The following is a 26,783-nucleotide window of genomic DNA, read 5'->3' as shown; positions in this document are numbered from 1 at the left end:
GACGGAGGGAGGGGACGAGCGGGGCGGGCTGCCGCGGCCGCCGCTTCCCAGGAGGAGCCGCCGCCGCCGGGGTTCTCTCCGCTGCCGCCGCCGGGCGAGCCCTCTTCGTCGTCGTCCTCCCCGCCCTCCCGCCGCCGCCGCCGCCTGTGGCTGGTGCGCGTCAGCCCCGCCGCCGCCTCCTCACTTCTCCCCAGTTCGCTCCCGAGTTCGCTTCAGTTCAGGCTGCGCTGGCAGCGGCGGCAGCAGGAGGGGAGGGAGCGGAGGGGGCGGGGGCGCCGGGGGGGCCGGGGCAGGCACGGCGCGGGGGGCGTGGCCACCACGCGGAGCGGGGCGTGGCCGCGGCGGCCGTTAGGCGGCTGCGGCGGCAGCGCCGCTGGCGGAGCCAACCGTCGGCTGCCGGGGCGGGGAATGTGTCCCCCCGGCCACGCCCCCTTTCGGGACCGCGCGCGCGCCCCTCTTCTAAACAAAGTCTCCGCGCGGCGGGGCGCGCTCCGCGAGGTCACGTGCGCGGCCCCCGAGGAGGCGGGGGGGAGGGCGGGGAGAGCCCCCGGCAGGCGCGCGTGCGCCCGGCGCTCGGCGGGGGAACGAGAGGGGTGGGGGGAGGAAAGAAAAGTGGCTGCGCCGCGCATGCGCCGCCGCCGTGTAACCCTTAAAGCGGCCGCGCGGCGCGAGCGGGGAGCGGCGCGGGGCTCAGGTACCGCGGGGGGGGGGGGGGGTGCGGCCGTTTAACGGACGCCGCGCGCGGGCGGTGCGGCCGTTTGCTCGGGCTGTGGGGTGAAGCCGCCCTTGGGTCGCTGGGGGCTCCCGGTGCGGGGACGGGGAGGCGGTGTCCGGAGGCGCTGGGAGCTTTCGGTCAGGCGGGGTGCGAGGCTGTACCAGGTGTCGTCGAGCTCCGGTATCCGTTTGTCAGGGGCATGCGGTGACAAAAACGCAGTGTAGTGCGCGAAGCGGCAGAAACACCTCGGATGGTTGCATTCCTCCTGCTGTCGGCCGGATCCTTCTCTTTAACTCTTTATTTGGACAAGATAACGTGTTTAATTTCAGGGTTTGGTTTACGTAAGTAAAATTTAATGGTTTATGTACGATAAGTCATGTTTACTGCATCCATCACCTTTTTTAAAACTGCATTCAGAAAAAAAATATCAAAAAGCATACCAATGCTACAAACGTTTTTAATTTTTATTTTTTTTTTTACCATAGATTGTTTTTCCCTCAATAGCATGCCCAAAGCACGCTGCAGCATGGCTACAGATGATGAAGCAATACCATTCCTATTTAATAATGATATTATATTTCCTCAATTCCTCTCTTGTTTTAAAATGGTGATGCACAAAACCACACCTTTCATGCCTAACAAAACTGTCATCCTTTTATGTTTATCATCAATCAGTCTGGAAGTTGTTGCATTTTTTTGTAGCCATTTATCAGCTTATTTTTGACCAGTGACTGAAAGCTCTTCTTAAACACAGAGAAAACATGTTTCTGAATCCTTTGATTAAGGACATCAGTCAGATACCAGGCTTTCGTCTTAAAATTAGATGAACTTAGATAATGTCAGAATAATTGTTCTGGACTGCTAATTCTCACAGTAAAAATAGCATATGGAGACTTTTTTCAGCGGATTTGGTGCAGCTGTTCCCATACCACTTCATTATTGCCTCCTGCACATAAAGTGCTTCCACTGCTTGGATACGAGCAGATAAAGCAAGCACACAATATAAGGTAAGAAATACCAGCACAACTTACTGTGCAGTAACTACCAATTGACCTACCGACTAATGAGAACAGTATAGCTTATGGTAAGCTATTTTGCATTTATGTACTGGAAAATAGGATGTTGGACACCAGCAGCACTGGCAATATTGCATTCATGCATTGCAGTGCAGGATTCAAGCTGTTTTGCCATGTGTTAATCTAAATTGTTTACCTAGTCTGGAGAGTACAAAAATTGAGGTAAAATAATGTGTTGAGGCTGCCTGTGTAATAAAGCATAAACTACCTAGGAAAAAATCTCATCCTCATTTTTCCACGGATACTTCAAGTCTGAACTTAAAGCATTGGAAAGATGCTACTGGAAAAGCTGAATGCTGTGACAACGTGTAGATAAAGCACTGTTAGTTCTAAATAAAGAAAAGATCACAAAGACTTCTTTCTTCATCGAGTATATCGTAAAATCAACAAAAAACCTACCTAAAAACCCCCTCTGCATGCCTTGTGTTCTTTTCTCTTCCTTCACCTTCCCACACTTCTGTGTCCCAGGAAAGGGGGTTTTAAGAGCGCATGGGAGATGAAAGTTGAATTGGTTCTGGCTAAAAAGCTGAGAAGGTGTAGCTCCCATCAAGACTGGCAACAGGAAGTAGAAATTTCCTTGCACTGTATTGAACTTTGGAGCTTTCCCATGGAGGAAAAAACAGGGGGGAGGGGATTTTGTTACTGTTTTGGTTTATTTATTTCAAGGTAAACGGGTCCTGTGGCCACTGACGGTTCTTGAGGTAACTACCCAACACCTTAACTTTGGTCTGAACACAAGCAGAAGTCCTTATCTCTAACTCCCTTTATCTAGGTAGCCCTTCTTGTATCTCATAAACTGTAGTATTCTCCAACAGGTTTTTTTTAAAGGTGAAGTTTTATTGCATTAATCTAATCTTGAAATAAGAAAAAATATGATAATGCCAGCAGCAGGTTCTGTATATGGCAGTAAAGGCCTTGCACTGATCGTAAAAAGCAAATTTAATTACTGCTATAATGTTCATATCTGATAGCAGCTGGGGAAATAGGAGACCTGAAGGCTGATGGCTACTGAGAAACATTCTTTTAGTTAAAGCATTCACAATTGCTTCCAGCATCTCTGTTGACTTAGTCATAGGCACATACACTTGGATGTCACCAGCCTTCTGAAACTGCCTACAACAGGAGGGTAACAATGTGCCATACTACCCTTCTTTAGGGAAAGAAGAGATTATTCACTTACCCATTCACAGTCACCTGAAGAAAAATACTGCTTCAGGACTGTTTGTGATTCATGCATGGTGGACAAGACTGTAGCTGCTGTAACTGTGATGCAGCAGACGTGGCCACTAGATGAACACCTGAAATTCATTCATCTCTAGAAGGTGAATGACACATGAATACGGTATGGTCTAGATTCAGACCAAAAACTTCCAGGAATGTCAACAATATTTGAGTTCTGTGATGCCTGACAACTCTTTAAAACCAGTTTCCTTTGACATTAAGCCAAACTGACAGCTAACTTTCCAACAGAATTCATAGTAGAGCTTCAAAGTAATAAGTAGTAAGCATAGTATTCATAGTCAAACAAAAAAAAAAAAGGGTCGGGAGAATATTTAAAGAAAAAAATTGTTCCAATGACCACCTCAGGTTCTTTAAGTACTAATGCTAAATCTTACCTGTCTACTCTGCATGCCAGGTGTATCCTGTCTGTATAATTGGATGCTTCATTCTAGCTTGAATGTTTTCCTGACACAGCAGTGAGTTGAAAAGATGTCTTGACTTGTGTTTAAATCCTAGGACAGACTTCAACCATTAAACATCGTCAGATCAGAACACAGGCACTTCTGTTTCTGATTGCTGTGCATAACCTCAGAAGAGATAATGCCTAATTTTTGTTCACTATCGACACTGACCGATTGCTGAAAAGTGGAAGATAGGGGTTTTAAGCATACCTTATTCTGGAAGGAGTTGCTTTTGAGCCTTCTAGGTGTAACGTACTTCAGGCAGCACAGCAGCCGTGTGAGAAGGGTGAGTCAACCCACAGCATCTCTCCTCTTGGAACTGGCCATTCCTCAGGATGGAGTAAAGGAGCCAGGAGGAGAGAGATTTGTGATTACTGCACTTATGCAAGAGTAGGAAGAGCTACGTTCCCTCTGTTCCTGTACTTGTTTATTAATTACGCAATCATTAAGTTGGGGAGAACTGAACATGCTAAAGCTATGAACAATTTAAAAAAAAGTTATTTTCCACCTTTGACCTAAATCTGGTCAGTTTTTTTAGTAAGGTGTATTCCATGTGCCTTGAATTAGTGCTCTTCATGCAGGTGGGATGGATGGGCCTAAATACTGTTTCATAAAGTATTAAGTATTTTGTTTAACTCTTAGTGAAGGCATATATAAATCATCATATTGTAGGATGTATTGCAACAGTGTTCTATAGATCAATTACCATAGATCATCTATTATATTTTTAAGTAGATGATTTCCATTGATCTGTAATGCCTGTACATGCTGTTTCTTTATGTAATGGTATGTGGACTTTTCTTCTGAAAAGGTAGCGTTCCAGTGATGACCAAACGTATCTGTTGTACCAAGGATAGCTGGTAGCTCTGCTAGGCACCCGAGAAATCTCCATGCATTGAAACCAGGGTTTAGATGGGTTTCATTTCACACTCTTCAGTATGAGATGAAAATGGTGTCTCATAGGCCACTCTTAGTGTAATGTGGCTGAAAAAGGCAGAAAACATTGAGAAGGAGGGAAAGAAAGAAAAGCAATCTCAGAAAACATAGAAAAGAAAAAATGGCCAGCAATTAGGGAGAGAAAACTAAATTGAGATAAAATTTAACTACTTTGTCCTAGTACTTATTTCCCTACTTTGTCTCATGCTTATACTGTTACTTAAATTTAAAAGCCATTGGGGGAAAAAGACAATTTTTCACAGAACATATTTGAATCATGCACAGTCAGAAGGTATGTTTTACCTCTAAGCTCATAAACTTCCCTACATCTACTAATTTACAACCGCTTGTACTGTTGTGCATTTTGCTCTTGAATCATGGGTAATCAATACTCTTACTAGTTCACTAAAAGGAGTCAAAACCTCTTGAAATTCAGCGTGCACACTTCTAATGGTTCCAGTCCCATGGTCCTATAGGTTCAGATAGCGTGTTTTCCATTTGTACGGTCACAAAATTCCTACCTTAGCTAAACAGCCCCGGGTTTGTATAGGTGAGAACTTCACCTGGCCTCTGGTCTGTCCCTGCCAGAGAACTCAGGTACGGACATACTGGGGCTGTCAGCCAGTGCCACAGACTGCAGGGGTGGAAGTAGCACTGAGCGCGTGCTGCCTGAGCCTGTGGAGGCACTGAATTGACCACTGCTAAATGTGTGTCGTCTGAGTCAACATGTGCTGTAAAAAAGACTACGATATGAGGATATCCGGAAACTAAGAATATTAAGAGATATTAGCCACTGTTTACTTCAGATGTACCTGTTTGTCTTCTACCATCTGATTTACACTATCTACCTTTAACCTATCCAGGATAGCATTATGCATTTTAACCAAGTGATGCGGTCAACTACTACAGTAGTGCCATCAGCAACTTTTTTATTTGCTACGTGTAACTAAAAATACAATGCTGACAGACACATTTCTGCACAAGATATATATAGTTAAACATTTTTATTTTTCACCGTAATGAGAAATATTTCCACATTCACTGTAGAATTAAAAAAAATGTGCAGATGTATTTTGACAACAACAGTAGCGAAGAGCTGTCAACTAAAGAAACTGAGAAGTCTTTCTCAGGTGCACCATGTTTTGGTAAAATGCCATAGTATATCGGGTTTTGTTGAATATAAATGAAACGCTTTCAGCCTTAACTTTGTAAATAGATTTAAATTATCCATTCATCTCAATTACTACTAAAAGCAAGTAGAGCTTAAAATGCAATTGATACATTAAGTTAATTTTTCTTTTTAACGTCTGAAATATGAATGTATGTGTGTATTGACTTACACTGAAGGATTGCCGGTGATATGTTGCTTATGCTTCTTAATGTTCAGTACATGAAGAGCAGCAGTGCTTAGCCAAGGAGCTTATACTTAACTGGACAGAAAACATCCACATGAAGTATAATAAAATGTTGCATTTTCAAACCTTCTGGTAACAAGCAAGAATCATTTGTATTGGCTGCGCAATCTAATAAAATATAATCGAATTAATTTGACAGATCCAGAATCTTACATATGACTCAAAATCTTTTTTCCACTCAATTCCTTTATATATTCCAAATCTTTATTTTTCCAAAGTTCTTTGTTACATCTAATGGTGGCAAAAATAAGAGAAGCATCTGGAGTTATAAAACTGTGCGGAAGGAAGGGGACTAAGCATTATAAACCTGAGAAGCGTCTGGAGATGAGAGACTTGTTCAGCAGCATTCCTCCAAAGCAAAGGACAGGGCACAGTGATCATCAGTTTCCCACACAAAGACCACTTTGCTTCCATGCTACAGTATATTCAGAAGCTTGTTGTCTGCTTTATCTACTCATGGGTATTAGTGCCTTTTCTCTAGAAGGAAACAGCGGAGATGGTATTCAGTCTCACAACATTTTATATGGTCTTTTTACACTGCTGGAAGCCTAAACTCTTGTTTTGTTTGCAGATGGCATTCTCTCCCATTTGTTCCTCCTACCCATTGTCTTTCTCTTGAGCATGGGAGGTCTCTCCTGGAATACAGTAGCTAGCAGTAGTTACAGTATACCCCCATTTCACTGTTTTCTACCCTTCAGAAGCTGCGAAACACACTGTAGTAAAGTACTTTGAGATGCAAGGATGAAAGCCTGCTATAGCAGTGCCACTATGACTTGGGTGGATTTGGCATCTCCTCACAGAAACAGGAGGCATCCTAAGGCTCGTGCTTTCTTCTTTGGCAGCTGTAGAATGGTACATCGTAAGTCCTTGTTTGACTGTCACTGGAGCCCATTTGGAGCTACAGTCACACACAATTGTATGATCTTACTTAGCTAATACTAATAATCTCATTATTATGTGAGTTTACTGCTGAATTACAGTAATTCTTTGTTAGGGGAGTATAAACACTATAAAGGGTAGGATTCACTTGCCTTCTGGTATCCCGGTTGGTACCTGCTCAGATCTCCAGGTCACTTTTCTCAGAGTTCCTGCATCACATCAGCCTGCTCTGTCTGGATGTCTCTAGCACCTTAAAGGGCATCTGGAACAGCTGCTGCAAGCTCTTGTATAGGCATCTGAATCTCACTGTAAGCAGGCAGAAACATTTTTCTATTAACAATTTCTCAAATAGTCTGAGCAGGAGCCTGGGTTCAGGATTTTGACAAGAACTAAATTACTCTGTAATGCAGTCGTTCCCTACTTCTGGCTTTCAGAAGTGTATTAGTATTTTACATTCAAAAAATTCATTGTGTAGGACAGACCACAGAGTAAGGGGGCAAGGAAGTAAGCTGAAAAATTCATTAATGGTGTAGAGGCAAAGTAGATGTTATACAAAATTGAGTAATTGTCCATATTTAGACATAGTGGTCTGATTAAAGGAACAAGTTATTGAAGATATAGTTTCCAAACGTATCAAATTTATTTTAACCATTCTAACCATCTCTCAGATTCTTATATTTTTTATCATTTTGAGTTTGAAATGTTTTGTTTGCTCTCTGATTATAACTGAAGTACGAGAAAACATAACATTCTCTGTGTATATTCAGATGACTTGAGCAGATCTAGTTCACATGTAGATATTCCTGTTCAACTAGAACATGAGGAATTTCCATGTACATACAACTTTTCTTGTAACTTAGAAAGTTAAGGCCACTTTCTCTAATGAGCAGTTGCAAGTTATGGAATTTATTGTATCATTTGTAAATAAGGTGATAACTGAAATGTTAACATTATCTTTTATGGTACTGTATTGGTTAAAATATATTTGAAAGTTTCACAGGCGGCTTTCTTCACCTTTTGAGTGTTTACATAATCTGTTGAACTAGGAAAGAAAGGTTATTACAGTTATTATAGTGATTTCAGGGTTTTGTTTTTACAGAACAGGTGTGATAATTCTCTCAGGTTTTTAGCCTTCCCCTCTACATCCTGATCACGCAAAGGTAGGTATCCCAGAGAACATACTCCACTATCCAGTTTGTGTAACAATACTGTTTTATGTATTAACAAATATTTGGTCTTGTGTAACAATATGCTTAAAAGACAACAGGTTGTGTCAGGGACTATAAAGAAAACACTGCTCAAGGCAAGGCAGGAAAAAGTTATCTTGAATTTTCATAATTTTCTTTTGATTAAAGAAAGTCAGCATGAAACCAGGTGTTAGGTGATCCAAAATAGGCAGCCTTCCTTGTACCCACCCCAGCAAGGTCTGGAAAGTCCCTGTTACTTGGGAAGCTTGCAGACCACTTGCTTCTCTTTTAGAGGAGAAGAGGAGGCACTACTGGACGTAAAGAATTTCCCCATCTCCAGAAATTTTCTACTTGCTTTACATGGCCAAATTTAGTGCCAGAAAAAAGGTTTTAGCGAGTCAATTCAAATGTGTACATCTCCACTTTGGTTTTCCTCCCATGTAGTCTATTTATAGTCATCCATCTGATTTTAATTAGGGGCGTAGCTAATCTTTTGTCCTCTTTTGAAGTTTGTACACACCTGTCTTACAGGTTAGTGAAGTCACTTATCCCTCTGGCTACAGACAGATCTTGGTACCACTGGAGATGTTTGTCAGAGTAAGTAGAGCTCTGTCAGATTGACAGCGGGTGATTAGTAAGGGAGTCCTGGCACTGTACGCTCAGGCTCGTACCTGAGATGTTATGTAGATATGCTCACAATTTTGCTCCAGTAGTAGGGTTCTGGAGAGGTCTGTTAAAACCCTCTCAAAAAAAAAAAAAAGGCAAGCTAAGAACTTCATTTAATTAGGAGACTGAAATATAAAGATTAATTTGATAACTAGTTATTGCACATACAAAATAGTAGATAGTAATGTAGTAAGATAAGTGAACTTTACGAATATATTATGACTAAAATGACCAGTTTTGCATACAGTATTGATGTAATTCTCTTGTTTTATCTTCAGACACTAGATGTAGAAAACTGATGAAAGAGTTACTTACATTATTTCATACTTTTTCCTCACAACAGCCAAGACACTGCTGTCATTTGGCTGTTTATGATCAAGAATTTTGTTACGCGTGAAATCGTTATTCATGTCTTATTACAGACTTCAGTTATCCTTGCTTCATTTTAGCTGAAAAGGACATTTATGCACAACAGTTGATCATATGTAGTAAATGGTAATCTCAATTTTATCTCATTTCATGAAATAATTTTTAAATGCATTACATATTCTCTCGTTTTTGAAACGTAAAATTCTAAAATAATTACTGAATTCCCTGTGTGGGGTTGGACTAGGTGATTTCAAGAGGTGCCTTCCAACCTAAACACTTAGGTCACTGTACAATTACAAAAAGTTATTTTTTTTAACATCTGTAATTTTGACCTTTTTGATGGTATTGTTTATTAGTGGAATTTCATATATAAATGTACACAACATTAAGTCCAAACTGTACAACTGTGTAGCTCGATATACAAATATAATACACCTTAAACTAGAATGTGATCTCATTGCTTGTCATTAATAGTCAACTTACCTAAAATTGCTTTTCATATGACATACCTGTCCCTTTACTTAAAAAAGGGAAGTTTCTGTGCCAGTGTGGACCACAAACAAGTAGAGAAGCATTTGGAGAGATTTCTCCAGCATCTTCCAAAACATGAAGTATTTTGCTTCTCCTCTGGAAAAATTACACGGTAGAACAAAATTAGGAAGAAGGCTCTCACATCCTCTGCAACATTGCCTCAGCAAAGCCAGCCTGGTGGGCCATGCGCAGAAAACAGCCAAGCAGTAAGACTGAGATTGTATTGACAAGAACAAGATGAATGGCCCCCTGGAGACTACAGGGTTTGTATGCTAGTTTCCACCACCTTTTCATCCTTTTGTACCCCCTTTCAGTTCATATGCAGATTAACTCAGACGAAGTCCTCACTAAATACTCTTTCTCATTTTAGTTTTGGAAAGTAGATGGAGGATCTAAATATTTATGAGGCTTTTTTCCTCTGGTTTATGATGCACTCTTGTTGAATGTTGAGGAATTACGTTAATGAATGCATGCCTGCACACACAGACACAGAAACCAGGCAAAAGGAAAAAAAACACACAAAGCGTTGTCAGCCCTAATGTCGGCACTTACTAAACAGTTCCCATGAAAAAAAAAAAGCAAAGAGATTTGAAATCTGTTGCCAGGAGAAAAATAAATTGTACAGCTGAGCACAAAAGAAAAGAACAAAGTTTCATCTTTGCTTTCCTCAGCTGCAAATGTAACTCATTTCATCTGAGAATAAATTTGAAATAAAACATGTTAATTGAAAAATTAAAGCTTGTCAAAAAAAATCTTAACTGGATTTGTGTTTCCAGTAATGAAAAGGCAAAGCTTCAGTGCCGTACAGAGTTTCCTTTAACGTCACGAGCAATAAACATGCATTTTTTTTTTTTTTGTATGATACAAGGTGCAGGTAAGTAATCACGGTTACAAGTCAAGTGATTAAATGAAGCTTTCTGCTATGGTTTTGATGATTTTAGTTGATTTATTTAGGAGGAGGTTTAGATATTGTGAGACTGGGGGGCGGGGCTGGAAACTACACTATATATTTTTAAATTAAATATAGGGTATACTGAGGCTACGGCAAGATATACTAGAATATGATTTTATTTTTAACATAGCTCAAAATTGTAAATTAAACTTTTTTTATAGATGAAAGAATATATCGCATTAAAATGCTAGAACTGAAATAGACATAGTTCTTTTAATATCACACTTTGAAGAGTCTTATTTTCAAACCTTAATCATCTCTACCCTTCTGTTAGCCCCTTTTTCCCCCTCTGATGCATGCTTAGCTGTGGTAAACAAGGCCCTGCTGTAGAAGTGAGACAGCAATTCTACAATTTCCTTTCACAATCATGAACCGGAACATGAGGATTTTAAAATGTGCTTTTGTGCTATCATTTAAAAACTTACTGAAGCAACTGCAGAATGTTAACTCTTAGTTTTAAGTGCAATAGTAGTTCACTGTCTAGTCTGGTTTTGATTTTTATAATAAGCCTATCTAAATTTGATAAAACATTGCCCTAATAAATATGTTCAGATTTTTATTGTACTTTGGTTTTGGGTTGTTCAATTTCATATGTAATTAAATCCAATAAAGCATCTACATTTCATTTATTCTAAAGTTATTGTTTATGTGAGCTTCAAATATTAACTTTGCTATTTTCATTGCCTTTGCCTGTGATATACAAGGGTTGAGTGAAACAAAAATTTTGCACAGGAAAATGAAGAATTTGCAAAGGTAACTTAAGCCCAAACTAGACATTGTACACACTCATCCATCAGCTGAATGCCAGTCCAGCACTTTGACATTAAAGACAAGCCTCTCAGGAGATTATTTAGAAAGAGACTGGTGTGAGGAGCCAGAGAGTCTTGTCTAGACCAACAGGAATTGAGGCCTACATATTAGCTAGTTCACATTCTTTATATGGAAGACAGGACAGAAACTAGGTACCTGTTTTCTTCCTCTGAAACTCATTTGCATCCACAGATTTCTAACTAAGAGTAACCTTTGCTTTCAGAAGATGAAAGTGCACAAAAGCAATCGCACAAATAGCCCAGTAACGCTTTCAGTGGATTCTTAAGGGCAAGACATTGCCCTTGTGACATTTTCCTTCAAGAATAAACAAGGATGGAGTGCATTATTCCTCACTTCTCTGAATCAGAGAATCCTACAATGGATTCAGAATTTAGGTCCCAATGCAAAATCCTAATTCTTAAGAAAAAAAGTAGGTCATTGAGTTGGTTGTGTCTGAGGACCAAACACAGTGCTGTCAGGATTGCCAGACTGCCTAAGATTTAGAGCAGTAGAAATTCCCCCTGAATTCTTTGCTAGGTGAAGAATTAACTTCACACCTCTGCATGTTTTTCATTGTCCAAGGAATTTCAATCAAATTCAGAAATTACAATATATTTAAGGATGAAAAAAAGTGCGGGAAATTGCAGGTAAGCTCTCTCAACATTCATCCTGCGTGACAAATACTAAAAATGAGCAATCTTCCTTTTTTCCTAAGGCTGACTCTGAAGTGTTGCCACATTTTATCTGAAGGCAGTGGGGTGCAGCCATGTGTTTTCAAGAAAGTACTTTCTGGAGTCTGCTGAATCTTTAGGCTGGGATTTTTCCAAATGGATTCCTGCATAAATTTACCTTTTTTTCCTTCCCAAAAGATATTTTCTACAGCTGAATCACAGCACTTAAACGGGAATCTGGCACTCCACCTCAACTGTGAGAAGTCTAGCTGTTTCCATACCAATGTAACAGAATCATCCCACGGACTGGAAGGTATTACCTCCGTGGATGGCACAGAACTGAAAAGGATTTTTCTTTTTTGATTTTGACGTACATCCTTAGAGTATTCATCCTTGGTGCCTGAACAAAGGATTTAGGTGTATAAAGTGAGATTTGGCAGATTTTTTTTGTACTCAAACGCTTAAATTTCTGCTGATGATAGATGGACCTAGAGCTCCTAGCAAACATAATGCCTAAAAAGTGATGATGTCACTACTAGCAAAGTGCTTAGAGGTCTAGCATAAGATGTACTAAGACAAGTTTCTCTAAAGACGTTTTCTCCTAACATTAAATGGGTGGATTTGTTCATCACCTTTGATATTATCAGCATAACAGGTCTGCAAGTTTTCTCAAGTTACCATAGATGATGTGTGCTTTCCCCCCTCATTTTCAAGTAGTACATAATCAGTGTTTCCAGATTTGTAGCTCATGCTCACGGGCATGGTTCTGTTAGTACACCCTGCAAATCTCATTTCTAGAAATGTTATTCAGACACCTAACCTTCATGAGTTAATTGATGAAGGAACCTGAGCCCACCTGCAGCCATGAAGATGCATTAGTTTTGGTACAGAGCTCCTCTAAGGAGTGAGTGTTGCAACACCAAGGCTGCAGGATGCTGGTGGAACAACACAGATCAGTCCTCCCTTTTACACAAATCAACTCCAGATTTCTTCACAAGTCCTCAAGAGCAGTTTCTCTTCTGGTCAAACAGCTTCCAATATCAACAGTGCCTGCTTAGCAAAGCGACTGTGAATTTAGGAGAGTTTTCCTCTCCAAGCACAACATTTTTCTTACCCCATTTTCTCCTATTTCTCCATGTAAAGGGGGCAGGGCAGAAGAACAGACTTCTGTTTGATAATTATTTTCTTTACCTGTTATTTTTTGTCAGCAGAATCTGCAAGCTTTATGAATACAAAATGATTATTTGAAAGGTGAAAGAAAACGCAGGCAAAACATGGAGGTTTATGTGAAGAAAAATGCAAAAACAACTAATATGGGGCCTGTACTATTATTTCAAGAATATATATTCCCTATATCAAAACATAATTTACCACCATTCTATTTCTGCCATTTTTATGCAATTACCATGGATTACAAACCAAATTACATTTGTTGGTCAGGTATATTCTATGGTAATTTTTGAGAGTTCTTGTTTTAAGAACTATTGAATATCAGGAATTAGACCTATGAAGGAAGCTTACGTAAACCTCAAGCATCGTTCCTTCCTAAAGATCATTTAGTGTTTCTAAACCACATGAACTGAATTTGTTTGCATAAATGTATTTCCACCAAATGTCAATGCTCATAAGTTGAGTACTAATTACATGATCTAATTTGAGAGCTTTTAACAAGTATTTCTGAATCGGTTATCTTTTGCTTTCTGTAATTTATCTTCTTCGGCTTTTACAAAATATTAAAACCATCCTCAAAGCTGAAAACAGAAGAAATAGCTTAACATTTTGTGATGTTTATGTGAAGAAAATAAAGAAGGTTGTTTGCTTTGTGCTGTTTTGTTTTTAAACATTTAGTTGTTTTACCAGGGTGATTTTAAGAATAATGTCATAAGAGGGAAATGATCCAGGAAAGGCACTGGAATGAGACAAAAGGTATCTGTACTCAATGGCAACTTTTGATACAGACTTTCTGGCTGCATCTACTCTAAGAAACGAAACAAACAGGAGCAGGATCCAAGCACGAAAGCAAGGCCAACCACCCCGGGCTAGCCATGTTCACACTGTTGAGCTTTCACCCAACAAGGTGTGGGCACTACCGAACTATGCCTAGCGAGTCTTTGGGGAAGCACTGGTTGGCCTGGGGGAAAAACTGTCCGAAGGGCTGCTCCAGCACTTGAACAGCACCGACACCTGGACACATTCCCTGGCGCTGCTTAATTTCTTAGCACGGATGTAATCCTGTGCCAATTTCAGCAAGTGCGGAATTGTTCTAAGTCCCCCATTAGTGAGGAATAACTATTTTTCCTTTCTTCCTCTTCTTATCTATGTCTACTTGGGTTATATGATGTCACTGGTAAAAATCATCTCTTTATATTATATGAGAACTATTACAGCATCAGGACTTCACTTTAAAGTTATTATACAGTATACTAATTAGAAAGTAGCAAAAAAAATTGCCAAAGTTTAGAAAAGCCGATAAAAGAGAAGAAACTCTTCAGCCCCCCACACAGTGACACAAATATATAGCATATTTACACATTCACATTAATATACAGTAGTATACTAAAATATAGTGTGCAAAAGAGTTCTGCATTACTGTGTTATCTTAATTCTGTCAGCAGAATGACAAGCTATTACACAGCTATTTGACAGAAATGTTATAGTTCATTAGAAAAACTTGTTCTTGCATCATAAATTAATGTTCTAAAAATCTGGATGCACTTCCACATAGGCATATAGGGCACGTCACTCAAAACTGACAGCGTTTTGTAATGAAAATACTAGTAGCTAGTCTCTTTCTGTCACTCTTAAGTTATCCTTTAAGATCGGGTTGCATACTGTATCATTTAAATTATAGCGTGGAAAAAATATTTATGAAGGATGAAGCTAATCACCAAGCTGAGGAACAGCACAAGAAAAGCAGAACCCAAGCACAGGACAGGTGCTTTAATGACTGCGTACTTGAGATTGAATTTCCTTCTAACAGCAGTAACTGTACACAAAGTAAGAAAGACAGTAACAAAAAATGGTAAACGACAACAATAACTGCACAGAGAGAGAGCTTGCACACCGATAACATCAAAAAGCAAGGATGTAAATTAAAAGCTTTAAACCAGGAATTCAGAAACCTATAAATCCTTTTTCTTTCCTTCTAGTAATTATTGTTCCAAGTAAAATTGGGTGGGAGACCCAAGAAATAGCTGAAATAACTGCCTATCACACTTCAGAACTGAAGTCTGCAAATACTCCAGACTTACTCTGGGTTTACCAGTGCGTCCATCCTAAGTGTTCATTTAGTACCAGCTGTCAACATTTTCAGGAACAAATGAATTGAATAAAAAACAGTTTGTGTCAGAACTCCTTCAAGCAATGGTAAATTATGCAACTCTGCAAACTGAAAGTGTATATCTTCCCTTGGTCAAGGGAAAATTAAAAAAAAAAAAAAAAGAGGCAAACACTTATTAAGACCCTTCAGACCTGATTAAAGTCAAATCGCAGGAAATGTTTACTTTAATATAAAATATGCACAGTAACACAACCTTAATTAGACACACACAACTCTCAAGATATCAATAAATGTTTCCTTTTTGATAAGTCTGATTTAATAGACTGTAATAACAGGGGAATGTTTCTGAAACATAATTTAGGGAAGCGGGAGAAATAAACAAGCTCAAATGTTTAAACCTCAACACCAATTAGCAGACCATTCTTTTCAAAGAAATAGCTGAATTTCAAGTTTGTTTAGCTTCAGCCAAACAGAATAAAGGCTTAGTTTTTAGAATAATTGGTTTTGAAACTTGAGAAGCAGCTTCTGGGTGTTGGTATGTTAGTTTACAGAAGGCTACACAAGCAGCAAAATGTGTTAGATGCTTTAGGTCTCACCAGTGAGTTAGAAAATAAATTTGAAGATGGGCCTCAATATCTGAAGGGCTGGTTTTTTTGTTGTTGTTGTTTTTGATCTACCTTTGCATGAAGCAGAAACCGAGAGGTCAAAAATGGGATCCTTTATCTCACGTAGCTCTCTGGTAATAGCATGGTGCTCCGCTTAACTGTGAGAGCTCTCGGCTGGGTTGCCACCTTATGAAACCATGAAACAAACAATACATAGCGTACGTTCTTAAAACTCCCAAGTAAGGCTCCTGCACTTATTCACAGAAGTATTTGCACTTTTTTTTTTTTTTTTTTTTTTTTGCTATTGACACCACCAAAAAATAATCCACCACTTTAGCAGTTTGCTTGAAACGGCCAAAAACAAATTTCCAGTGTCCCTTCCCAGACAGGTCTCTATTCTAATTTAGACACGGAGCATTTGATTTGTGCACTGAACAATGACTGGCTGATTATATTTTGGAAGCAATGACAAGGAAAAACTATCACAAACAAAGAGCTGCTAGATGAGAGGACTCAACATGTCCTCAGACACAGGAAGGCTTAGTGGGGAGGGTTTGTGTCTAGAGCCAGCAATGGGTGTAAAATTAAGTAGCAACCTGATCCTTAAAGCTCACTTTGAGCGATAATTGCTCAGGGAACAAGCCTCAGGATGTCAAACAAGATCCCTTCCCCCCTAGATTACGTTGTTGCCAACCAGGAACAGGAGAATGTGTAGTCCTACAAGCTCAACCTGTGCCAGTGCTTACCTGGATCTGTACCATTCCTATTCCATTTTGTCCATTTTCCCGAGCATTGGTGGACTCTGATTTTTCCTATGTGAAAGTGAAAAGCCTCAGTTATTCTCCTGTCACAGGATGTCAAGCAAATCACTACAGTTGTCCAGTTTCTTGTAAGTCAGAAGCAAGAACATGAGTGTGAAGTCAGCAGTGGGTTTACACCGCAGTCGGTTAATATAACCAGGTAACACCATTTTCTGTACTAGAGGGAAGGGTCAAGCCCACCTGACATCAATGGGCATTTTGATTAACTGATGCAAGGATTTCCTCCCTCATTTTCCAGAGGAATAATTAAGATGTATTTTAGGTTTCTTTACAAGACATAACTTTTAATTCCAATGTCAGTATTTGAAAGGCTTCAAAATTGTCTCATATAAGTGGTGGCTGACAGGCATTTTATTTGTAGTAATTTTTCTGTTGCATCATATATTTAAACACAGTGAAATAAAAGAGTCCACGATAAACAGGAATAGGAAACACAGAACTGGAAACACAAGAAAACTTCACAATATCATTAATTGCAAATAAACAGGCTCAAGCTCAGCATTTTGTACTTCTTCATGACATGACTAGCTGTTTAAAGAAACAAAATCAAAAGCACAAAATCACTTTAAAAAGCACATACACATGCGTATAGAAACTGGGACACTCAAACTTACTATGAAAGAATAAAATTGAAATTTTTGTATATTGCTGCATTACTAAACCACACAGAAACTGCCCTGCAACAAAACTTTAGCTACAGCACAAGCAGTGGCATTCCCCAGGCTGTCTCTGTACATGTGGTAGAGGAGGATGAATGTCACGTTATGTTCTACTGGGAAACACCTTTGAAATAATTTGGATGCAGTGCTGGACTGCACACACATTTCCCTTCAATCCACTAGGACACAGGAGTGGTCAATGCACAAAGGCCTTTGGTGAAGGTAGGCAGACAAAGAGAGGAGCTGCAACTTAGGTACTGCTCACTGCTGGTCTGTCCTTCAAAAATATTGGAGGAAGAAAAAGGCACTGCTGGTTGACGCTTTTATTTCTCAAAGCTAAATGAAAAATAACGTGAACAGAGAACATAACCCAGGATCAGAATGCAGAGGTTTCTTCTCCTCCCCACCAGACTAGTGAGCTCTTCCAAAATTTGAAAAACACTGAGGTTTTACCACCTTTCAGAGAAAGTCTCAGTCTCAGCAGATGGGAAGTAGGCCTTTTTTTTTTTCTTGCTGCCAGAAAACACAACTATTCATCAGAAGCTCTGACGCATCTAAGAAAAAGGAGAGTGAATTGCAAGAAGCAGACAGCAAGAAAGCAGCAAGCTGCTCCACACGCACCAGAGCACCTGCAGGAGAAAGCTCTCCCTGAAACAAGGAGGCAGATGTTCATCTGTGCCTATCAGGTCAGGAGCTCAGGAGAGGAGAAGGCATTTAGTATACAGCTTTAAGGGCACCTCAGACTCAACAGCAGCAAAAATGTAGTATGGGAGTAGAGAAATTTAAAGAACTCAAACAAGTAACAAACTGAACCCAAGAGGAATTCAGAGGGTGGTGGCGAAGGATGCTAAGTGTGAATGGGACAGAGTAGCTACAGCAAGCAAGCGATAAACAGAATGCCAGGGGCATGACAGCATGTGCTGTGGAAAAGAAAGTTTGTAACTTCAGATATTTTAAGAATGCATTCATTCACTGAAAACAGCACAAAGCTCACAATGTCCAGGGCTTCAGGGAACCATTTGTCCCTGAAAAAGTTAACTCACTTTTTCCCTAAAAGTTACTTTTTTTTTTTGGTGTTAGGCCATACACAGGTACATGCCCCAAGTCTTTCTCTGTTTTGCCCCTACTGTGCTGACTGTACCAGGCCAGCAGCTTTCCAGTTGAACATTCTCTTATACCACCACTTAGTAGCAAGTTCTTAAATAAACTCTATTGCATACTGTACATAGATCAGGATATAGTATTAGAAGAAACAGTAGCCCTCTATTCTCTGCTACTCCTCTGTATCTTACATTGGGCAGACAATCTACTGTATCCCACATTCCCAGCTCTCTCACCTACAAGGAACACTTTCCCTCCATCCTTTAATGCTACTGTTCCTCCCCCCATCCCACAGCACACATCTCAATCTTCAAGTTCTCTTTTTTCCATGCCCTCATCCTCCCCTCACTCACCTTCCCACAGCCAGACTTGCCTCTAGAACAGGAACAGCTCACCCTTAGCTTTCCCCAACTGTATTTTGCTTCCTCCCCCTTCACAGCTCACCTCCTCTTGCCTCTGGCTTCCAGGTGATCCCTATAAAGCTTCTCAGACTACTATGTCCTCCTTATTCCTTTCACCTGTTACTCAACTGCACACACGTCATTCAAACAATCAAATCTACTCATTTTGTTGGTCTGCTCTGTCTCCTTTAATTTATCTCAGAGCTCCTGGCTTTCCAAGCTTCCTGCATATTTTCTTTCCTCCCAAATTACCCAGACTTCTCCTTTTGAGCCGCACCCCCTAAGCTATACTGCTCTAACCAGCCTCCTTTTTCCAGCTATCTCCTTGTCTCACAGTAATATCCACCTTTTTCTCCTGGCTGATGCTCTTGTAATGTGTATTTTGACCTGAGCAACGTCACAGTATTTCCATTGCTGCGGCTCTCCATTTTGCCGTGTTGTGCAGGCACAAGAATACAGAGGTTTCAATTAGCGTGTAAGCTTGCCAGGGCAAGAATCGTTCTTGCCTGAACTATAAAGGACCTTTTAAGCACATAGCAATAAATGCAGAGATTTCGACACCATCTTATTTCCAGAGGCCTTGTTTTGTGGAAAGTGCTTAGTGCTTCCTCTCCTCCCGTCTTTTTTTCCCATTCCTCAGATCCGTTCAGATGTTGTGGCACATGTATGACTTCTCCAGGGCTGTTCTGCAAGTCTACAAAATTGCATCAGGCCCAAAGAAATGTAGAGTTTTCTAGGGTGCATCACAGACCAGAAGAACAAATAACATAAGATGTGTCAATCACCTACGTAACAGCTCCTAAGACTCTGCATCTCATCCCACTGTTCAGTAAGGTCTGTATCCTTGCTCTGCTGAGTACAGAGAGAAACATTTCAGTGAAACACCTGCATAGGTGTAGTTTGTATAATCAAATTACACAGTACTGTAAAATGGAAGCATAATTTTAAAAGCTTAATTTTTTCTTTTCCAAGGCATACATTAAAGGATCAATTTCTTCTGATAATATTTTTGCAGAAAGCTGAATACTCTCCAGTTATTGCAGCCCCCTCTGTGCACCAAAAGGGATTCTGATACCATATTCGGTTCTTCTGTTTTTCCAATAACACTGCTCACATATCCCTTTAAGTTTTCCTCCCAACTACATATATACTGCTCCATAAGAACAGATGGAGTTTACGCACAACTGGCTTTTTTTTTTTTCAATAGCCAATCAAAATGAGCATCCAGACAAGAGAGAAATTTGCTGAAATTCTCAATTCTTTTGGTAGGTTTAAAGATTTTATGTTACCATTCATTGATCATGCAACACCCATGGTCACAAGCATCTGTTGGCTGCATATGGGAGTCAGACAAACTCTTTTCTTACACTACTGCACAAAAGCAGGCATAAGCACAGAACAAAGTCAGCCCAAGGAGCACCAGGGCAGCCTTGTGTGCAGGATGAGCTCCCTGCCCCCTCCCAGCAGGGCAGGAGTCTGTAGTAGAGGACGTCCTGTACCATGCACCCCCAGTGCTCAGGGACAGATAGGACAAAACCAAGATTTCCCAGCTGGGCATAAACAAAGGGGAGCTGTGGCCGAGATTCAGCTCTGGCAACTTACAGGAAGATTGTGAACGGTTCCTAATAAGCAGAAGTCTCTCTGGCAGTTGTGTCATATGTGTATGCAGATAATCCAGCCATTTGGAAAAACTGCAGAACAGGTATATTTAAGGCTCCTGAAACTCATGGATTTATTCCTAATCATCAGAAGACATGCTTATACATTGCGCAGCTTCATTATTATAGCTCCACTTTACAGATTTCTACCTTAAATCTCAGCTGCTTGTTTCAGTCCATCCAGCTCTGTAAACACTGGAAAAGATGAATAAATCCTACCTTATACTCTTCACCATTCCTGGCTACCAAAAATCCAAACCTAACCATAACAAACACAACATTTACTTAATTGCAAGCTTTGTTAAGGAGCACTGCTCAGTCCTTCTGAACACGCCAGGAATCCCAGAAAACAACTTAAAAAAATAGGAAAATTACTCTTTCTAGCTCATTCAGTTTGTTGCCTTTTTTCTACCCTTATGAAGTACTGAGCTGTAAGAAGGAGGGCTCCCAGGGAGCACTCAGGAATTCATGTCACTGCTGAGTCTGAATTACAGATATCACTATGCTGGGCTATTTTATTTTTCCCAGGTTCAGGATTACCAGTTTTTCAGGTAGGTTGCTTTTCTTAAAGGTGGAAGAGAGGAACATAGTAAAGAAATAATAGCAGAGTCAACAAAGTATCTATCTATCACTGGGAAAAGAAAAGGGAAAGGAAAAAGAAAAAAAAACAAACAAAACAAAACAAAAAAACATCAGAGACAGCAGTGAATTTCAATCAGAAAAGAAGTTGGGTTGACTCATCTTGACTGTTCCTGGATTTTCTCTTCTTAGCTGAGATCAAGTTCCTTCAGTTCAAAACTCTGCAGGTTTCCTTTCCTATTCCACTTTGTCTCACACATTCATCTCTCTTCTCCTGTCTACCTTCTTTGTCTCAGCTCAGTCCCGGCTTTGAACTTTCTTTCAAGGTATCACAACTTTACTTTAAAAAAAAAAAAGAAAAAGATTTTCTTCTATCAATCTCAAGCCATCTAAGTGATTAACACAATACAGTTCAACAACTATAGATTGGTTTTCAACCAGTACTTAACCCAGAGCTCACTATTTCTGATTCAGACCTGAAATCCAAAAATATTTTTTCAAAAACATCAATCTGTCAAGGAAAAGAGGCTCCTTTGTGAACGCTACTACCAGTGTGCTCTTGGTCCAGGTTTTGTGTATTGCTGTCCTGTGTTGTATATTGTTTTTCTCAGATTTACTTTGTAAATTACTCAAAACCAACACCTTCCCTATGTAAAGGATTTTATCAAGGATGTTCTACAAATAATACTGTAGGGGAACAGCTTAGTCATTTCTTTGCTAAAGTTCAGCACAGCATTTTACTTACTCATTTCATAATAGTGACTTCTTTAGGACTAGACTGATCCAAAAGCCACATTCTTCAAAGTTCATATCTAGATTTTAGGGAAAAAAAAAAAAAGGAAAAAAAAATTCAAGGTAAACTCCAATCTCTGGATGTGGATTTGTAGTTTTACAACAGCCTCTAACACATTGTAGTTCGTGCATTGTATTATGCGAGAATTAATGGTTCAGTTTCTAGCCAATTTATTTTCTGTTTTTATCTGGCTTTGCTTTATACTTTCACAACCCAGTGGTTCTGTTGACACTGCAAGACAGGAGTCAGTCCCATTCAGAATGTCACGTTTAGATGCTGCAATACGTTGCAGAATACAGACAGACAGAAATAGAAAATGGCAAAGCATGTACAAAAGTCATCTCATAAACTCTGTCAGGGCATTCTGGGCTTTTCTTGAGCTGGGCAGTATTTTATTCAAACTCTTGAAGAGTACACATCAGTATTTTTTGTTTTACATAATGAAGAGAGTCTGCTTAAAATCATGTTTGTCCTTCAGTACAAACATACCACAGCAGATATACATCCTATATTTAATTCATTATAGTAAATTAGGGGGGAAGGGAAGAAAAGAGACATTGCAGAAAATCAGGAAATTGCCGATCCTCAACTTCTTGACTTCAAGAACTGTTGGTCTTTTACAAACCAAAGTTAAAAAAAAAAAAAAATAGTCTCTGTACCTTTGTATCTGGAATCTGCTGGGTGCTAATTTGACATGGCAATGAGATGAAAGTTGGATTCATGCTAGTTTCAACATTAGAGGATTGGAATGCAGCCTGCTTAGCATAGAAGTCAAACAATTCACTGGCAATAGATTGCTTTCCACTTCTAGATCTGCTAAATAAATAGAAAACTAATTAACAGTGTAGTATGGCAGATGTAGCAGGTTTGAATTTCATTAGAGCACTGGCCAAGAACTGAAAGAATCAAGAAGTCATTATATATCCCAGAGTCTAATGAATCTTTCATGCTGTCTTTTCCATGGGACAGACAAAGTACTATTTATGTGCCCTCTGTGTATGAATTTCCTGATATATTTCCACTTAAAATAAGAATGAAATTGTGAGTGCATGAAATTATTGCAAGTATTCTTTTCATTTTCCATAAAATTGCTTTGGTTCTGAAACAGCAGGACTGTGTTTCTTTGCCTTGTACATTTCTGTTCAGCTATTTAAAGCTTTATTAAATATGGTTTTCATGGGGCATTTTTATGTTTCATTATCTGTATTTCTTTCCCTCTGATGAATAGTGATAACAGGTTGTATCACATATTTTCCTGTAGTAGTTAAGAACAGAGATCACACAAAGGAATATCTATACTCACATTCTGAAAAAAAAATAAATAATTTTAAAAAAAAAAAGTTATTTAAGGCATTTATTTTTACACCTTTTCCCCCTAAACACACATTATACTGAGCTTCCTATATCCAGAATTGCATAACCAGATTTGGCAGTATTAATTAACAATAAAAGTAGTGTTTTGCCCCATAAGAATCAATAAGATAATTATGTTACTTAGGAAATGGTAGTCATATGATTTTGCTTTCAGTGCATAATGAACAACATTAAGTTCTGTGCAACAAAAAGGTTTTACAAAACAACCCAAGCCACAGAACCTGTCTGAAATTCGTCCAGGAAAGCTCAGTTGAAGTCCTGCAGCAACTACCTAATTTCACTAACTCTCGTGTGAATGTCTATATGCTTACAAACACATACACATTTAATCAAGAGGTACATAAATTCTTAAACCATATGCTCCCAGAAGGCAGTTTTGGCTGGTGTGCAGGAAATACCAGGATCATTTTTGTATTTTAATATCAGGACCTTGGAACATTTTTGTCACACTCCACATAGCTTGGTTCCTAAGCAAAGAAGAATTAAATGTCTTTCAAGTGGCCATTATCAAGCTAAGTGCTGTACATAAATATGCATGAGAGGTCATTATTGCCAAGAGATGATGCTTAAAAGGTTCAAGTGTCTTTTCCTGAGATTTTTCTACTTGCTCTGTAACAGCGGAGCAAGTACTTCAAATGTGCAGTTCCACCTCCAGAAAACAATTTCTATCTTTTGGCATTTACCTCTTCTATTTTGCTGTGGAGACTCGCGTTAACTCCCAGGTATACCAACCTATGGCCTGCTAAGACCATCCACTGGAAAGCATCCTTGTAAGCAGCAGTACTGCCTTAGGGATTATGTGTACTAGATCCTTCTCAGTCCCTGGGAAATGGTCAACATCACTGCAGCAACATAGCTGCCTTAGTCATGATTAGCTTTTTGAGAACAACTTGAATGTGTTATGCTATGAGAAAGACATTTAAATTAAAAGAGCAATTGTGGGTGTGATAGCAAGGCAGAGGAATGCAAACACACACTCCCAGTGACTATGGATCACATTCTTCTCTGACAAAGGAAAGACCCTCTAAAAGTCACAAAATGAGTGTATTTGGACTACAAGCCTATAGCCTGCTGGGTGTTTTCCAGCAAACCTAAGCAGTTACATCTCCCAGTGACTACTGTGGGAGCTGCATACAGTCAGCAGCTCCCTCCAAAACTGGGGTAAGGACTTACGCAGCACTGCTTTCAGTGCTTCTATCATGCATAGGATACCTATGGCATTAACAGCTACACTTGCCAGGTGCCCAATTTACTGTGTGTTTCTCCCTCTATTTTTTTTCCCCTCAGTTCTTCCAGTGAGGGTTTTAGTTTCCACATGTGCACGTTAGCTTCGTGTGATGTCATTCTCCCAACTGCACAAACCTTTCCAAAAGGCTTGTCAAACCTAGTACTTCTTTTTTTTCCTTTCCTTTCTAAAAACATGTGAGTAGAAGGATGAAACACGCTTTCTCAGTCCTTACTCAGCTGCAACAGGAAAGCTCTCTCTCCTTGACACAGTGCCACCCGGGGACGGCGGCGAGGCGGTCCCTGGCTGATGGTGCTCCTTTTCCGCCGGTCAGTTAGTCACATCCTCTGTCACAGCTGGATAACTGTGAGGAGAAAATGGGTCCTTCACTCCTGATTATAAAGCTAATTTGTTCCTGTGCCCACCCCCCTCCCTGGTTTCTGCCGTGATTAAAATGAAACCCTGTAATTATTTTGTTTCATTTTTTTGCTTATGATTTCAATCATTATCAGTAACATGGTCTGTGCCCCTTCAGCATCGCTAATCCCAGAGCCATGGTTAAACGTGGGAGCATATTGGTTCTTACTCTCTGGTTAATGCATCCCTTTCTTGAGTTATTGTCCCTGCATTGATCTCTATTGATTCAGTTAACAGAGATGTTATCCTCGTTCCCATTTCTGAGGGAGTGATGTGCTTGCATTATGGGACCTTTAATGGGAAGGTTATCTCTAGCGCCATAGCCTTCATCTGTAACGCGTTTTACCGATTATTTTTTATGACTAATCCTCAGATCCTCAGCACAGAGGCTGCTCAAGAGATGGCACAATCAGTGTGTCTGACACTGTTCGGCATTTTGTCCTTAGCTAATGAACACACCCAAGCAGCAAGGGTCACTGCTGGCTTGGGCCTGCCTACTCTTCATCAGTAAGGAAAGTCATCGTCAAACCAGTAAATCTATCCGGGGCATAGAAGGAACAAAACTGTGCGTGTTAACCCAGAAAAATTGAAGCTGAAGCAAAGACTTCGTAAGAAGAGGCCAGAGGAACGGTTGGCAGAAATTTCCCTCTCCCTTGCAGCCAGCTGTTCAGTGAGACCAGCGGAGGTGGTGCGCTCGGACAAAAAGCTGCTCAGACACAGAGGAAATGACATGGCTGTCAGGAGGTTCACTTCCTCCGCACACAGGCAGTCTGGTTTCCATAAAAAACCTTTGCTAAAGAAAATGTTGCAAATGCAGCAAAAGCAGCAACAGACCTTTTTTTTTTTTTTGTGTGTGTGTGTGTGTGTGTGTGCTAGCTCAGCAAAAGAAAAGGGGAAAAAAAAAAGGTGAGGGGGATTTGTTTTTCCTCCCTCCTCAGCTAGTGTCACCTGCATTGGTGCAACGAGAGCGTGGTGTTGGCCTGGCAGGCAGTGCCTGCCCGCTGCAGCAGAGGCCAGACCTCGGTGGCTGTGGCTCCATCGCCAGCTGGAGCTGGGACCAGCCTGGGAGCTCGTGTCTGCACTCTCACTGCGCTTTAGGGAAACGAAATTCTGACTCCCAAAAATAAAAAGTAAAAAGGAGAAATGAATCTGACCAGCTTTACAATGATTTAGTTTTCTGCTGGTCTGTGGGATGTTTCAAACACTGGCTCAGCTGCCCTCTGAAAAGAAAACAGGAGCTGGGGCGAAATGGTGCTTCAGCAGGCTGGGTTTGCCTGACGGATACCAGTTGGACACAAACGCCTCCAAGAGCCTCAAATTCGATTGTAATCTCTGTATTTGTAAGCTTTTTCTTTCCTCAACACCTTCTAGCCCTAGACTAACAATTAATTTTAACACAATATGCCCCTAATCCCATCACCATTGTGTACAGTCACCAAATCACCAGACGAGAGAGATCCTCGCGGGAAAACCCCTGTCCCTGCATTGTCAGTAATGAAGGGAAATTATTTCATGCCTCACAATGCCCTTGAGGCGAGTCATACCAATTAACGTAGCTGGTCTTTTCTTATTACGTGATTTAAATTAATGAGGAAAAAAAGAAAAGGAAAAAAAGAAAAAGGACAACGGTATGGAGTGGTATTTTGTAATGCATTTTGATCAATAAGTTGAGATGCATAATATATTAGCAAATCCCAGCCCCTCAGAGATAAAAATTGCCTCAGCGCTGAAGAATGTGGGCTCTTTTTGTCCATGTAAGTCCATCAAGACTGAACCCTATTTCAAAATAAGGTTTGTGTAACATTTAAATGTAGGACTAGCCTTCTGTTTACACCTGATGTTACTTCCAGATTTCACTGTGGCTAAAGGTCTCCTACAAGAGAAGTCCATGTCTGCAGATGGAAGCACAAGGCCACGAATGTAAATGGCTAGAGTGCAAAGAAAAGTTTAACACTCATGAGTGTTAGCGTAACAAGGGCTA

At 40.1% G+C, this 26,783-nt stretch overlaps 2 long non-coding RNA genes across 9 annotated transcripts; one reads left to right on the top strand and one right to left on the bottom strand.

Moving 5' to 3' along the window:
• The first annotated feature begins 625 nt into the window (after window positions 1–625).
• LOC118243976 (uncharacterized) lies at window positions 626–11,038 on the top strand. 4 transcript variants are annotated; one of them, XR_007708062.1, is made up of 5 exons: window positions 626–694; window positions 911–1,056; window positions 7,803–7,863; window positions 8,422–8,487; window positions 9,456–11,038. It is a non-coding gene; the product is annotated as an uncharacterized LOC118243976 (long non-coding RNA). The 4 variants fall into 4 exon arrangements; XR_004777407.1 differs by lacking the exon at window positions 626–694 and adding an exon at window positions 3,529–3,759 and having other exon boundaries at window positions 750–1,056; XR_004777409.1 differs by lacking the exons at window positions 626–694; window positions 7,803–7,863 and adding an exon at window positions 3,529–3,759 and having other exon boundaries at window positions 750–1,056.
• LOC118243977 (uncharacterized) lies at window positions 5,399–21,824 on the bottom strand. Of its 5 annotated transcripts, XR_004777414.2 has the most exons (7): window positions 18,709–21,824; window positions 16,521–16,586; window positions 9,435–9,552; window positions 8,872–9,005; window positions 8,562–8,631; window positions 6,878–7,009; window positions 5,399–6,301 (listed from the first exon to the last, which is right to left on the bottom strand). It is a non-coding gene; the product is annotated as an uncharacterized LOC118243977 (long non-coding RNA). The 5 variants fall into 5 exon arrangements; XR_004777413.2 differs by lacking the exon at window positions 8,562–8,631 and having other exon boundaries at window positions 9,409–9,552; XR_004777411.2 differs by lacking the exon at window positions 8,562–8,631.
• Between the last annotated feature and the right edge of the window lie 4,959 nt (window positions 21,825–26,783).

Source organism: Cygnus atratus, chromosome 3, assembly GCF_013377495.2.
Source record: "Cygnus atratus isolate AKBS03 ecotype Queensland, Australia chromosome 3, CAtr_DNAZoo_HiC_assembly, whole genome shotgun sequence".
Classification (NCBI taxonomy): Eukaryota; Metazoa; Chordata; class Aves; order Anseriformes; family Anatidae; genus Cygnus; species Cygnus atratus.
This window is presented reverse-complemented; position numbering and strand designations above follow the sequence as displayed.